Below are 15494 nucleotides of genomic sequence, written 5' to 3'. Positions count from 1 at the left end.
AAGTGACCAAGAAGTCAAGCAATATCTAAGCAGTGTTACGGTTGCAGCTGCAAGGCTGGCTCGTCATACTTCCACAAATTCAGTCAGTCAGTAAGGAATCAAGGAGTCCAAAGGGATTTAGACAATTTATTACTTTCAGCAATGGTACTATCTTGCCATTTATCCCAAGCCCCAGTTTCTACATGATGATGTAACTAGGGCTGGGTATTGCCTCCACACACATTGGGGATGTATTACAGGAGGGGAACCCTTAGATTTGGAGACTCTGATCTTCTATCAGGACTATTGGAAAATCTTCCCACAATGTCCTCTGGAGAGAGGTGCTGTCCTTAATACCCTGAAATATAAGCAAATATCTCTTTGGAAAGGAGGAAGGTGTCTCTATCTTTAATGCAAGGATAATAAATACATTTATACTGGAGTCCATTTTTCCAAGGCATCTGTTTATACAAACATGTCTGAAAAATAGGCATAGAGCACTTGGCTGATAATACCTAGACAGGTAGAAATCTGAGACTTATGAAGTATCTTCCAAATTTATGGCATATTATAATTATATATGTTTAAAAATAAAAGTGTTATATACCTCTTTTAAATGTATCTAATTTAATCTAAATAGTGTCATAATATGATACTGTCATCCATCTAAAAACTACGCAAACTCTTACAACAGAAATTTTAAATATTCATTTTCTTCCTTGAATTCATATTTTCATTCTACTCCCAACACAAAATTTACCCATTATAACTTTAAATCTGAAAATATTTTATAAACGATTCTATCATGCTTATTTGTGACTGGAATTTACTTTGTTATCTTCTATGGCTGTAATAAGGGTTAAAAATACTCAAATTATAATTATAACTATACTACTATATGATTATAATAAACTTTTTAATAAATATTAATTATATAATATTGGACATGCACTTTTGAAGAGATGAATGAGACTTTAAAAATTAGTCCATGTATCCATTTGGTGTCATCCAATGTTAGATAACACACTTTCAAGACCAGTTCTATTCTGATAATCATGTTCCATAAATAGACACATAAAATCTCACATACATAAAAATTAAGCTGAAAAGAAAGAGTTTTATACTGGAAACCACATAGTGATTTTACAAACAGTTTTAATGATTTATGTGCTTATAAGAATTTAAATTATTTAAAAGAAAATAATTAGAAATCACATGACTTGCAAAAAGATTTATTACCTGGCCATCATGCAAAATAGTTTAATGATCTATCAGCTCACAATTATTTAAAAGAAAATAAATGGAAACTATATGACTTGCAAAAGGATTTGTTACAGTCATTAAAGTATTTGATTTTCAACATATAAGTGTAACTGTATAATAAAAGATTAATTCCACAAAATCTGGGTTGTCTAAACTCTAATATTCCAAAGAAAGCTTTGCCCTTTGCCAAGCCCCTGGAAGGTAACCCCTTTTCCCTTGGAATATCCTGCCTGATAAGAGTATCTTTGTTTACCTGGGCCACTAACTAAATGTGGGCCACTAACAATTCTACTTATGTGTGGACCTTGAACTATGGAATACCAGTTTGATCCCTTAGTGGCGCTGGACACTAAGCTCAGGCAGGCAGGTAGGTAGCCTTGCCTACAAGATTGATCCCCAATAAAAACTTGGCACACCATGCCTTGGGTGAGCATTCCATGGCAATGCACCATGATTATTATCACTCACCATTACTGGAAAGATAAGAGTTCTACAGTATAACACACAAAAAAATGTTTTAACAACATTTAACAAGTGATTGTTGTGTTTTTGTTTTGTTTTGTTTTGTTGTACATTAGACAGTTTATTCACATTAGGGGTACCCAGCTCAGGCCATCTTGTAACAAATCCCTTACCCAGTCTAGGCTCCATAATTGGACATCTGGTGGCATTTCGCCACCCTAGACAGTGTAACTGAACATGAAGACAGATTGCAAGATGTAGGCCCAAACACAAGCATAAATACACCCACACGGATACAGCAAGTTGCCTCAAGGTCTCGTTTTGGAACTCAACCAGGTGGTTATTCAAAAGCAACAGAATCATGTGGAAGGTTCAGATCATTTGGGAATGCTCATTTAAGGCAGCCATGGAGTCACGGGGTCTATTAAAGTCCAAGCCAGTTTTATAAAATGATTCATCCAGGCAAGTGGACAAATGTATGAACGCATGTGTTAAAGTTCCAGACTGAGTCATGTAACACTAGTGAATGTGTATGATGCAGTCAGCAACACTTTGAGGGGAGCGATACTTTAAAACTGAAACGTGAACATGGATGAAATGAGAAAGACTAAAAATCTGATTATTTTCCTACAGAATATTGGATACTTCTCAGAATTAAAAGCTATTTCTCGAGGGCTTGTCTTAAAAAAAAAAAAAAACTGAAACCTGAAGAAAACACTCAAAAAATATTTTGATTTCTGGAAAATTTGCTTTGGTGAATATAGGACATCACCAAGCACTTTATACAACCCATTGGGTTGGTGGCTCCAGCACATACTTGGCAGTTCTCTGTCTCATCCATGCATAAACACTTTGGAAGACTTCCAAAATAAACACTCAGAAAGATACAAATACACTTTTAAAGCTATCCAGAAAATAATGTTATCTCGGTATCAAAACAACTGTATCTGAATTACACCTATACTATCTCTATTCTTCTATTTCTGATTTTTTCAATATTTGAAGTAGTACAAGTCAACTGACAATGAAGTTCACCTTTTATAAAATATAAAGAGCTCTTCTCTTTAGTCCAGATATTGGCCAACTCATAGAGCATACCAAAAGTAAAGCACTGATATTTAATTTCCAAAAATAGTTAAAACTTTTAAAAGGTTCATAAAGCTCCATAACAGATGACTTTAACAGTATAAAACTTGTGCTTTCATATTCACATTGAGGCAATGTTCAGTTTCGTAAGAGTTTAGGTCAAACAAGACACGCCACTGTACCAAACAGTGTGCAAACAACTGTCTTAGAAAAAGGAGATGCCTCTCTTAAATAACTATTTACTTTAGGAATAAAATAAACCAACAAATCATTTCATGTTTTTCTACAGCTAAGAAGAGAGGAAAGGATGATTTTCACAGGCCATGCGGCTGAGAGAGAAAGTTGATTTGGGGGAACGGCTGTCCTACGAGTTTTGACATGTAATACCTTCTGTAGGGCTTTTCCTAAATGAGCATAGAAGCTGATTAAAGTGCTTGCCATGGCTGTGTCGGCCGCAGACTGCAGGATCATCCCACAGAGATCCATCTGAATATGCCCCATCAAGAGACTCTGCTGGCGATTGTCTTTACGTGGAACACAGAACCAGCCACAGGGATGGTGAAATCCACGAATAAACCTGGTCTCTTTTCACTCCAGCCAACACTTAGCCCACAGGACAAAAGCCTACGTCTTTGTAGCCCATGGTGTAGGAGAAACCCACAAACTCTTGTGGGGAAATTATATTCCTAAACTGACCAGCAGTAATGTAACGCATCACACAGCAATTCTCTTCAAAGTGTTCCAAAATATCCATTGAAGTCATTAAGCTGTCCCAATCCAAGCGACAGGGACTCGGGTGTATATGGTCTATGACACTATTCACAATGTCATCTGTAACACCCTGGGCTTTGAAAAGGTATCCATTAAATTCTTCTGAAGGTTTTCTCCAAATTGTTGTATCTTTCATTTTCTTGGCAACTCACCACTTATCATCTCTGATGCCATGATATTGGATGAGAGTGTTTTTAAGTCTAGTTGCAAAAGCAGCAGCATCAGGCAGGCCTTCCATTTTTTTCTCCTGAGACGCAGCGAGGCGGGAACATGGTGGACTCCTGGTGGTCCGCAACCCCGATGCTCTGGGGCTCCCCAAACAAGTGATTGTTAATTATACCTTGAGATACTATATTCATGAAACCTAAAATTAGACAAAACTGTGTTTTAAAACACTCCTGCAAAACAAAAACTTGCACAATGGATTTTTTTAAGTTTAATATCAAAAAATGCATGCCAAATTTTAATTTTCTAGAGAGCTCATAGTGCCCTCAAATTGCTACAGATACACAGAGAAAGATTCTAGAGAATTAGCATATTGACATCAAAGAGAAAGAAAGAAATCTTAATTACACAGGGTATATATAGCATTTTAGAAACATTTTATTGTAGATATCTATGCAAGTAGATTAAAAAAAAAACATATGCTACATCATGCAAAAGGCCTAGAAAGTAGTAAACCACAGAGTTCACATAATTTGTTGTACTAATGATTAAGATTAAGTACATTAGTTATAATAGAATCCACAATATAATCCCACAACCAGCTTGGTTAATTTAAATCACATAAGTAATAGAAGAGTAAATGAGTGTTTAAGAAATAAACAAGAGGGCAGCCCAGGTGGTTCAGTGGTTTAGCGCCACCTTCAGCCCAGGGCCTGATCCTGGAGACCCGGGATCGAGTCCCACGTTGGGCTCCCTGCATGGAGCCTGCTTCTCCCTCTGCCTGTGTCTCTGCCTCTCTCTCTCTCTGTGTGTCTCTCATGAATAAATAAATAAAATCTTTAAAAAAAATAAGAAATAAACAAAAAATAAGAAATAAAAAAAATAAGAAATAAAATAAACAAAGTGGTTGATGAGTGATATGAGATTTGGGCTCCAGTATCATAAAAATGAATATGCATTTACATTCTCAAATAATTTTTGAAAAAATTTAATGAAAGTGTATCTTCTGTAATTTATATGATGAAACTATAACATTCTAATTGAGTTCTGACACAGGCTCCTTTTTAGCTCTTATCTGTTGCAGGTAAATCTATTCCTGATTGAATTCATGCCAACCATGCAGCTCAAGTGGAAAGTAAGACCTAAAAGTATAAAAGTGCTCCTCAGGCTCTTTCTCATTTCTGAGAATAATGAGAGTGGCAAAAGCACACCGCACTACAGAATGTACTTCCCAACTTTTTCTGAATCTTGAAATTCTATTTCTGAGTTAGATGGATAGGTACATATATAAGATGTGTAACCTTGCCATGAGTTTGTCACCTAGATGAAGTAAAATCAGCTACTGTCACTATTTCTTTGGGTTTTTCTTTGTTCTGTTCTTAAGATACATTTTCCCAGGTGGAATATATTCTTTGACAATAGATCATGGAGTACAAGTAGCAAAGTTCTTAAAAATTCATCATTCCTATTGCCCAGTAATATTATATAATGTATCCGAACTCAAATTATCTCAGCATAGATCAAAATATCCATTCCTAATCCCATTAACAAAAATATATCTAGATTGAAAAAGATGGGAAACATTCCAACAGGGTCATGATGACTTGACCATCCAGAGCTTCACACAATTTCTAGTTCTGCCAAGAGGTAGTAGCTCCATTCCTCCAACTTCTGTCCTCTTGCAACAAAAACACTACAGACGTAACACTACAAACAAGCAGAGGAAGATGCTGAAACCTACAAAGAAGGCAGCCAGCCTAAGGCACCAGGAAGCTAAACAACAACATAGTGAGTTCTATGGGTTTCTTCAGCACTTCCTCCTGTATCCCAGATATAGAACACTGAGCCTACATTTCAGGACCACCAAAAGGAACAGATTTTTCTTAAACTCGAAGCAAACCTGTTTGTACTACACATTTTCTACCAACTGTTATTTATTCTAGAGGAGATGTGTGTGTTCATGTTGGAAGAACTGCTGACACTCAGAAGACATTAGCAAGAACATAGAAGTTAGCTCTTCACTTCCCATCTGAAAAACATTTATAAAGTTTGTTTTTGTCTAGACCAGCAGTTCCCAGTGTTGGTTTGCAAACTGCAGAGGAGCTTCTAGGGTTTAATCTGAAACTGTCTCTGGATGCAGAAGACTGGGAGAAACCAAAGAAAGAGGCAGACCACTAGAGGTTAGTAGGTGACACTTTTCGAAAGCAAATGGAACTTACATACAAGGTTATCTTGGGTGTCAACAAGATGAGTAGATGCTTGTATCTACCCACCAAACATTAAAAGTTTATATAGAGGCCTTAACTACATTTAGTCATGTATACCATGTAGGTGTTCTTAACTCCACATTACTATCTCAAAGCTATATCCTTGGGGCAACTTCTGGGAACAGGAAATGCAAGTAGAACTCATATTCCAAGAAGAGGAAGAGGGGTGTGAGGATCCTCCTAGTGCCCAGGTCTCACTCTCAAGTCAACCAGCAGTCATGTCTTTTTGATGATCTTCCCCAACACCCAAACTCTATCCTTGATCACAATCTCCCAGCCAACTGATTGATATAGATTGCTGCTATTTGTCCCCAGTTTCTAACTCAGTTTATAATCTTGGATGAAGTCTAAGAGTTTACATTTCCAGAAAGTTAATACCAATGTAGTGCTAAAGGTAATACCAGTGATAGTGGTTTGAGGACTACTGTTTGGGAACCACTGGTTAAAACCAAGCACTACTCGGGATCCCTGGGTGGCGCAGTGGTTTGGCGCCTGCCTTTGGCTCAGGGCGCGATCCTGGAGACCCGGGATCGAATCCCACATCGGGCTCCGGGTGCATGGAGCCTGCTTCTCCCTCTGCCTGTGTCTCTGCCTCTCTCTCTCTCTCTGTGTGACTATCGTAAATAAATAAAAATTAAACAAAACAAAACAAAAAAAACCAAGCACTACTCAATCTAACTGTAAAGTTAATATTCTCCCCTTGACAGCACAATTTAGGCTGGAAATCACAGACATAAATGTACTGATTATGGAGAATACTATTCTATGTATCTTGTAGGGAACAAAGATCCTCTAAGTGAATAATGTGGCTTACCTGAAAGGTAGAGAATATTTCCACTATCTACCATTTTGAGAAGAGACAGGTTTGGGAGGAGAACATGGACATATGGAAGGCAAGCCGTAGAGTATAAAGTATGATGAAGCAGCAGGACAAATTCCCCTCCTTGAGTGTCATAGCTACTAGAAGATGAATACAGAAAGTATAAAGATGAACTCCTAAAGTCATAAAAATTAGACTCTATTATTTAGAAGGCTGAGTGAGTAGAACCACAGTCTGGAGAACAGAAATAATAGCAGATATTCTGGACTTAGAGAATTGACTTTTATATAGGGAAAGAAGACAGTGGCTTTAGATCTGTGAAGGGACCAAAATACTTAAGTGATCTTGTCTCAGTACTACCATGAACCATGAGAACAGCTTAGCACTAAATGATTACCCATCTTCAAAGAACACAATAGACTCTACAGGCTTCTGGATTATATAGGTGTCACAATATCAGTGACTCCATACTAATTCCACAACAGCAAGACTAAACTCAGAAGTCACACCCACCATGTAGTAACAGATGCCATGGCCTTAGACTGGAAGACCCTAAGATCTTTTCAGGTTGGCGCAAAAAATTTGTGGCTGTGTGAGACTCTAAAGTTCTTAGGCAAATTCAGGGTAAGGGGAAACCCCAAGAGGAAGAGTTGGGGTTTCCAACTTGTGGCTGTGTGATAAATAGGGAAGGTGGGTACTGAAGTGATTAATTGAAAAAATTAGGGAGATGTGACTAAATTGGTCGTCTAAATTAGTGGAGCATTTCATATCAATTACATGGTTGTTGTTAAATTAATTCCCTGTGGCTGGTTGGCTCATTGGTTAAATCATGATGCTAAGAGAGAATGAAGAAGAGATTTAATTTTGCACTTGAAAAGAATGGCTTTGCTCATGTCCACGGACTCTGGAATCTCCCAATAACACTAAAATGCCAGGCATCATGTAGTGATGATCCAGAACAGGAACATGAAGATATGGTGGCTGATGAGTGCAAATTCATTACTATAGTACCATGACTAGAATAAACAGCTTAAAGATGTGCCTAATGCCAGTGGGCAGCTGCATCATTTTGGTATTCAGATTACAGCCTTATTTGAAGAAAGAGCTCTGACTTGACTGAGAAAAGCCACTTTTATAGAGATTCTTTAAATTCATCCAGCAAATTTATTATGTACCATACACTATCTTCACTAAGCGATTTAATGTTTTCTCCATTTAATCCTTATAACAACTATATGAGATAGGTCTTATCCTCCAATTACAAATGTAGGAACCATGGTTTGAAGAGATTATGTAATTTAACTTGATTATAAATTTGAAATTTTTTCTAACAAAAGGATCTGACTTATTAGGGTGATGCTAGCAAAACAAGTTAAGTTTGATCTATTTAATATGGATTCCATCAGCAAAAAAAGCATGACATAACCAAGGTCAAAACTTTGTCAAAATTAGACCCATGTATTTATAAATTAACATTATGCCTCATGAATCTCCTGGGACTCCTTAGAGTAGTTTAATCTAGGTCTCAAAATCTGTCTGTATATGAAGTTTTCTTGAAAAAAAAAAAAAAACTTTTAATTATAGCTTCCCCGGGTCTACCCAAGAATGTAAATCTAGATTTTATTAAAATCCCCTCAAGGTCTTCTGATATACAGGCAAGTTTAGAAACCACTAATGTATTCTGTTCTTTGTCTCAAAGAGCTGGAATAAGCCAACATGGTGCCCAAGGAGAAAGGTACCCAAGGGGTATTGTGACTTTTGGTAATACGACAGATGTGATAGGTTGAAAAGACTTCCTGCTTCGAATCACATAGATATTAGATAGATTACCATAAAGAGGGTTTTTTTAATATTTACATAATAATAATAATAATATAGTAAAGTATGCAAATCATAAGCATAAACTCAATGAATTTTTACAAACTGAACAAATTTATGTAAGTAGCACGCAGATCAAGACAGAAAATATTACACGATCCCAGGAGGCATGCGTATGCTCCCTTCTTGTCATTGCCCTGACCCATTTCATCTCAGATAACCACCATCTAACATAATAGTATATTTTAGGTTTACCTGGCTTTGTATCTTCATAAATGAATCATATAGTACTTGCTATCTAGCTTCTGGTAATTGTTGTAAATGGTTCAATCTCATTGCTGTATAGCACTCCACAATTTATCACAATTTATTTCTTACCACAATTTGGTCAACCATTCTGTGCTTAAAAGACATTTGAGTAGTTCCCACATTTCTTGTTTTTTACCAAAAGTATTGCTATGAAAATTCATGCCATTGGGTGAAAATCTGTACTTACTTTTCTGTTAAGCATATACCTACAAGTATAATTATAGGATCAGAGTAATGGATGTTTTAGTATTAGTACACACTGCCAATTTCACACACCAATTGTACTGGTTTATTTCCCACCACAACATATGACATTTCCAATTGCTCCATATATGAGCAAATACTTAGTATTTTCTGTCTTTATTTAAGCGAATTTAGTTGTGCAGTGATATCTCACTCTAGTTTTGCTTTTCATTTTCTTAATGGCCTATGAAGTAAATGATATTTTTATATGTCTACTGGCATTTGACTATCCTCTTTTGTGAAGCTCCTGCTACTTTTTTTTTTTTTTTTTTTTTTTTTTACTTGTAGAAGTTCTCTACAAATTCTTAGTATAAGTAACAATTCTTTGTTGGAGACTTCTGGAGAAGACGACAGAGTAAGAAGATCCTGTGCTCACCTCATCCCACAGATACAACTAGATAACACCCACATCAGTGTAAATAACCCAGAAAACAAACCAAAGAATGGAAGAACAGATTCTCCACAGCTAAATGAAGAGAAAAGTCCACATCAAAGAGGGTAGGAAGAGAAAAGACACAGGTGGGACCAAATGGACTCATGAGACTGTCTCCAGGATCAAAGGACAACAAAGGCAATGAGAGAGGAAGGAAACAGACCCTCACACCAGGCACCTCAGGCAAAAGAACTCACACAGGGAAGACAAATCCCCATTATATTTGGTTTAGAAAACTAGAGGGGGAAAATTTCATGAGTTCTTACATCAGCAGGGCTTGACACATGGGACTGTAAAAATCAGTGAACTTAGGCTCTGGAAGAGCCAGGAGGGCAATAGGGAACTGAGTCCCTTCCCTTAAAGGTGCAGCACAACCAGGAGCCCTATGGAGATATAGCATAGAAGCAGCAGTTTGAAAAACAGCTGGATATACAGAAGGAAGATTTGTTTATTAATCTCAAAGCATGTGCTGGAGGGGCAGGGATTATTGGGAGACTTCTCCAAGAACAAAAGACCCAGCAGATGCCATTTCCATCCATATATGGACAAATGCATAAGCCAGTGCAGCATGGACACTCTCTACCTAACTTGTCAACAGCACGCCCTGCCACACACATTTCTGTGGATCTGGCTTCTCCAGCCAGGCCTTGTTTGCAGGTCTCCTGCCATAGCAGACCCACACACCTTGTTGGCACAGTGTGCCCTGCACTGGTGCTCTCCTATGGACTTCCCTCTCCAATATGCACTTAGCCAGAACCCATCCAAAGTGATGCTACAAGCCTGGCAGTGTGCAAGCCCTGGCCTGGTGAAAGGGGGAGATACTCATACAAACCAGCCTGACTGCAGCTCCTGAAATGGGCTAGAGGTTGACATTTGACCAGATGGACCAAAGTCTACCTACAGCAGATAAAGAAAAGCCATTGTAGATGACAAGGCTAAAAGCAAAAGTGGTTCAGCCACAACACTAGGGTGCACACACTATACATAGAAGACACCCCAAGCACCCAGGTTCTAGTGACAGAGTACATATCACTGCAGGGAATTACAGGAAATGTTCTTCATGATGCCAGTACTTCCAAGAGCAGGAGACATAGCTGACTTTTCTAACACATACAGACACAGAGAAATAAAAAATGAGGAAAGAGAAGAATAGATCTCAAATGAAAGAACAGAATAAAACCAGAGGCAGAGAGCTAAAAGAAATGGAGATAAGTATTATGACTGATAAAGAATTTTAAATAATGGTTATAATGATATCCATAGGACTTGAGAAAAAAGTAGAGGACCTCAGTGAGACACAAAGAGAAAATATTAGAAAGAACCAATGAGAGATTAAAAAAAACTCAATTACTGAAATTAAAAATATACTAGATAGAAAGTAGACTAGAGGGAGCAAAAAACAAATTAGTCACAAGAAGGAGAGTGTAATGGAAAGAAATAAAGCTAAAGAGAGAGAAAAAATTAGTAGAAAACAAAAATAGACTCATGGACTCAGCAACACCATCAAGCCTAATAACATTCACATTATAGGGACCCCAGAAGAAGAGAGAGAAAATAGGGCAGAAAATTTATTTGAAGAAATAATAGCTGAAAACCTCTCTAATCTGGGGATGGAAAATAGAAATCCAGATCCAGGAGGCACAGAGAATGCCTGACAAAAATTAACTTAAGGAGGTCAACCCCAAGACACATAATAATCAAAATGGCAAAAATCAGTGATTAGGAAAGTTTTCTTTTTTTTCAAAGCAGTAAGAGAAAAGAAAACAGTTACATAAAAGGAAACCCCATAAGGCTATCAGCTGATTTGTCAGCAGAAACTTTGCAGGCCAACAGATAATGGCATGATACATTCAAAGAGCTGAAAGAGAAAACTTGCAACCAAGAATATTCTATCAAGTAAACCTACCTTTAAGAATAGAGGGAGAGATAGTTTCCCAGTCAAACAAAAGCTAAAAGAATTTATGATCACTAAACGTGCCCTAGAAGAAATGTGAAAGTGGGAACCAGCCCTACAAGAAGTGTGAAAGAAGACTGAGGAGAAAGGAAAGACCATAGTAAGAGTAAGAAAAAAATAGGAAGCACAAAAGCAGTAAAAATATCTGCAAAAGTCAGTAAAGGGATTCACAGAATAAAAGGAAGTCTGACCCATATACCTAAAACATGAGGGAAAGAAGAGCAAAGAATGGGTTCAAACTTAAGCAACCATCAACTTAAGATTGGAATACCTGGGTGGCTCAGTGGTTTAGTGCCTGCCTTCAGTGCCTGCCTCAGCCCAGGGCTTGATCCTGGAGTCTCAGGATCGAGTCCCACGTCAGGCTCCCTTCCAGGAGCCTGCTTCTCCCTCTGTCTATGTCTCTGCCTCTCTCTGTGTCTCTCATGAATAAATAAATAAAAGCTTAAAAAAAAAAAACTTAAGATAGACTTCTCTATACAGAGATTATATACAACCATATAATGGTAACCAAAAATCAAAAGTCAGTAATAGATATGCAAAAATTAAAGAGAATGGAATCTAAGTATATCGCTAAAGAAACCCGACTAATTGTGAAAGAAGAGAGCTAGGAAAAAAAAGAACTGAAAAGAGCTACAAACACAACCATAAAACAAGTAACAAAATGGCAATAAATACATACCTACCAATAATTACTTTGAATGAAAATGGACTAAACATTTTAATCAGAAGACATGGACTGATGGAATGGAATGGATAAAAAAAAAAAAAAAAAAAAAAAAAAAAAAAAAAAAACCCACGTCCCTGTCCTTATGCTGCCTACAAGAGACTTATTTCAGACCTAAACACACCTGCAGATTGAAATGCAGATTGAAAGTAAAGAGACAGAGAAGCATTTATCATGCAAATGGACAGGAAAAGAAAGTTAATAGACTTTAAAACAAAGAGTGTAACAAAAGACAATGAAGGACATTATAGAATCATAAATGGAACAATCTAACAGGAAGATACGACAATTGTAAATATTTATGTACACAACATGGGGGCACCCAAATACATAAGGCAACTATTAAAAAACATAAAGGAAGTAATTAAGAGTAATACAATAATAGTAGGGTACTTCAATACCTCGCTTACATCAATGGATAAGTCACTGAAACAGACAATCAACAAGGAAGCAATGGCTTTGAAAGCACATTGAACCAGATGGACCTAACAGATATATTCAGAACATTCTATCCTAAAGGAGAGGAAAAGACATTCTTTTCAAGTGCACATGGAAAATCCTCTAGAATAGATCATATATTAAGCCAAAAAAAAACAAATCTCAAAAAATTCAGAAAGACTGAAGTCATACCATGCATCTCTTCGAAACACAATACTAGAAAATTAGAAATCAGCCAAAGAAAAAATTTGGAAAGAGCAAAATTAATCTTCAACAAAGCGGGAAAGAATATGCAATGGAAAAAAAAAAAAAAACAGTCTCTTTAATAAATAGTGCTGGGAAAACTGAACAGCTACATGCAAAAGAACAAAACTAGACCTATTGTTTTGTTTTTTACATCATACACAAAAATAAACTCAAGATAGACTAAGGAACTATGAGGCCTGAAAACATAAAATGCTAGAAGAGAGCCTAAGCAATAATTTCTCTGACACTGGCCATACCAATATATATCTAGATATATCTGAGGCAAGGAAAACAAAAGCAAAAATAAATTACTGGGCTACATAAAAATAAAAAGCTTCTTCACAGAAAAGGAAACAACCAACAAAACTAAAATACAAACTATTCAATGGGAAAATATATTTGCAAATAACATATCTGATAAAGAGTTGTATTCAAAATATATTTAAATATCTTATACGACTACAAAGAAAAATCCAATTACATAATAGACAGAAGACATGAAAAGACATTTCTCTGAAAAAGACATACAGATGGCCAAAGGACACATAAAGAGATATTCAATATCACTCACCACAGGGAAATGCAAATCAAAACCATAATGAGATAATCACCACATACCTGTCAAAAAAGCTAAAATTAGAGACACAAGAAACAGCAAAGTGTTGGTGAGGATGTGGAGAAAAAGGAATCTTCGTGTACTGTTGGTGGGATTGCAAACTGGTACAGCCGCTGTGGAAAACAGTATGGAGGGTCCTCACAAAATTAAAAATATAAATTACCCTATAATCTAATAATTCCACTACTGGCTATTTACCTAAAGAAAACAAAAGCACTAATTTCAAAAGACACATGCATTCCCATATTTATTGCAGTATTATTTACCAAAGCCAAAATATGAAAGCAGCCCAAGTGTCCCTCCATAGATGAATGGATAAAGAAGATGTGGTAGGTGTATACGTACACACACAATGGAATATTACTCAGCCATATAAAAGAAGGAAGTCCTGCCATTTGTAATAACATGGATGGACCTAGAAGGTATAATGCTGAGTGAAACAAGTCAGCAGAGAAAGACAAACACAATGTGATTCTACTCATGTGGAATTTAAAAAACAAAACAAAGAAAAAAGAGACAAATAAATAAACAGACTGTTAAAGACAGAGAAGAAACTGGGTTGCCAGAAGGGAGGTGGGTGGTGAGGATAGGGGAAATAGGTATAGCGGATAAAGAGTACACTTATCATGATGAGCACTGAGTAACATATAGAAATGTTGCATCATTATATTGTAAACCTGTAAATAATATAAACTTTATGGTTATTATACTTCAATGGGGGAAAAAAACTAACCATAATAATGAGAAACTGTCAATCCCAAGGAGCTTAAATAGACATGATGACTAAATGTAATGATATCCTGGACAGGATTCTGGAACAGAAAAAAAAAGATATTAGGAAAACCAATGAATCCGAATAAAGTATGAAATTTATATAATAATAAGGCACCCATATTTGTTCATTAGTTTTGACACCTATACCCTAGTAAAGTAAGATGCTACCAATAGAGGAAACTGGGTACAGAGCAGATAACTCTGTACCATCTTTGCAACTTTTCTGTAAATATAGAGCTCTTCCAAAACAAACATATTTAAATGTAAAGCTATGAGAACCAATATCTCAACATTAATATTCAAAAATTGAAGTCATCTCATCTTTAGAGGAGAAATACATAAACAAAAGGAAAGGTAGGAACACCTCGGTGGCTCAGTGGTTTAGTGCCTGCCTTTGGCACTGGGGCGTGATTCTAGAGTCCCAGGATCGAGTCCCACATCGGGCTCCCCACATGGAGCCTGCTTCTCTCTCTGCCTATGTCTCTGCCTCTCTCTCTTTCTGTGTGTGTGTGTGTGTGTGTGTGTGTGTGTGTGTCTCATGAATAAATAATAAATAAAATCTTAAACAAAAAAAAAAGGAAAGGTAGTGCCAGACAATAGGAGATGATGGCCCGACAAGTGCATGATATAAAATAGGAACTAGCAGAACTCAGAATTGAAACAGAATGGACCAAATCACATCAGAAATGAAGACTAAATAAGGAATACATCAAGGAAAGCTCAGTAAGGAAGAGAAGACACAAATGAGATTGAGGAAAAAAGAGACAAAATAAATAGATTTTAAACATTAGAGAGATATAGAAATAATAAGCAAAGGAAAATGCAGATACCTGAGGTCTTCAAAAAAGACATTAAATAGAACAAAATATTTAAAATATAATTCAGGAAGGTGATGATGAAAAAAAGAAAAGATGATAATCCTATGAATAGGGCATTCTGTGTACAGAAAATAATTGAACCCAAATAGTAAAAAACAAGAAAGAGAATATGAAAATTCTTAGACTTCAAAGATAAAGAGAGAATCCCTTTGGCATCCAGGCCAAAAAGGAAAAAAAAATAAAATAAAAAGAAGCCATCTGTAAATAAAAGAAAATCACTTCGGCACCCACACTATCTCCTCCGCAGC

At 36.5% G+C, this 15494-nt stretch overlaps 1 pseudogene; it reads right to left on the bottom strand.

Moving 5' to 3' along the window:
• Positions 1 to 206: 206 nt before the first annotated feature.
• LOC112659761 (stAR-related lipid transfer protein 4-like) overlaps positions 207 to 15494 on the bottom strand; it is a 222725-nt pseudogene continuing 207437 nt past the window's right edge.

The sequence above is a fragment of the Canis lupus genome, chromosome 2 (assembly GCF_003254725.2).
Source record: "Canis lupus dingo isolate Sandy chromosome 2, ASM325472v2, whole genome shotgun sequence".
Lineage (NCBI taxonomy): Eukaryota > Metazoa > Chordata > Mammalia > Carnivora > Canidae > Canis > Canis lupus.
The sequence above is the reverse complement of the archived record's forward strand: the minus strand, read 5'-3'. Positions and strand labels throughout refer to the sequence as shown.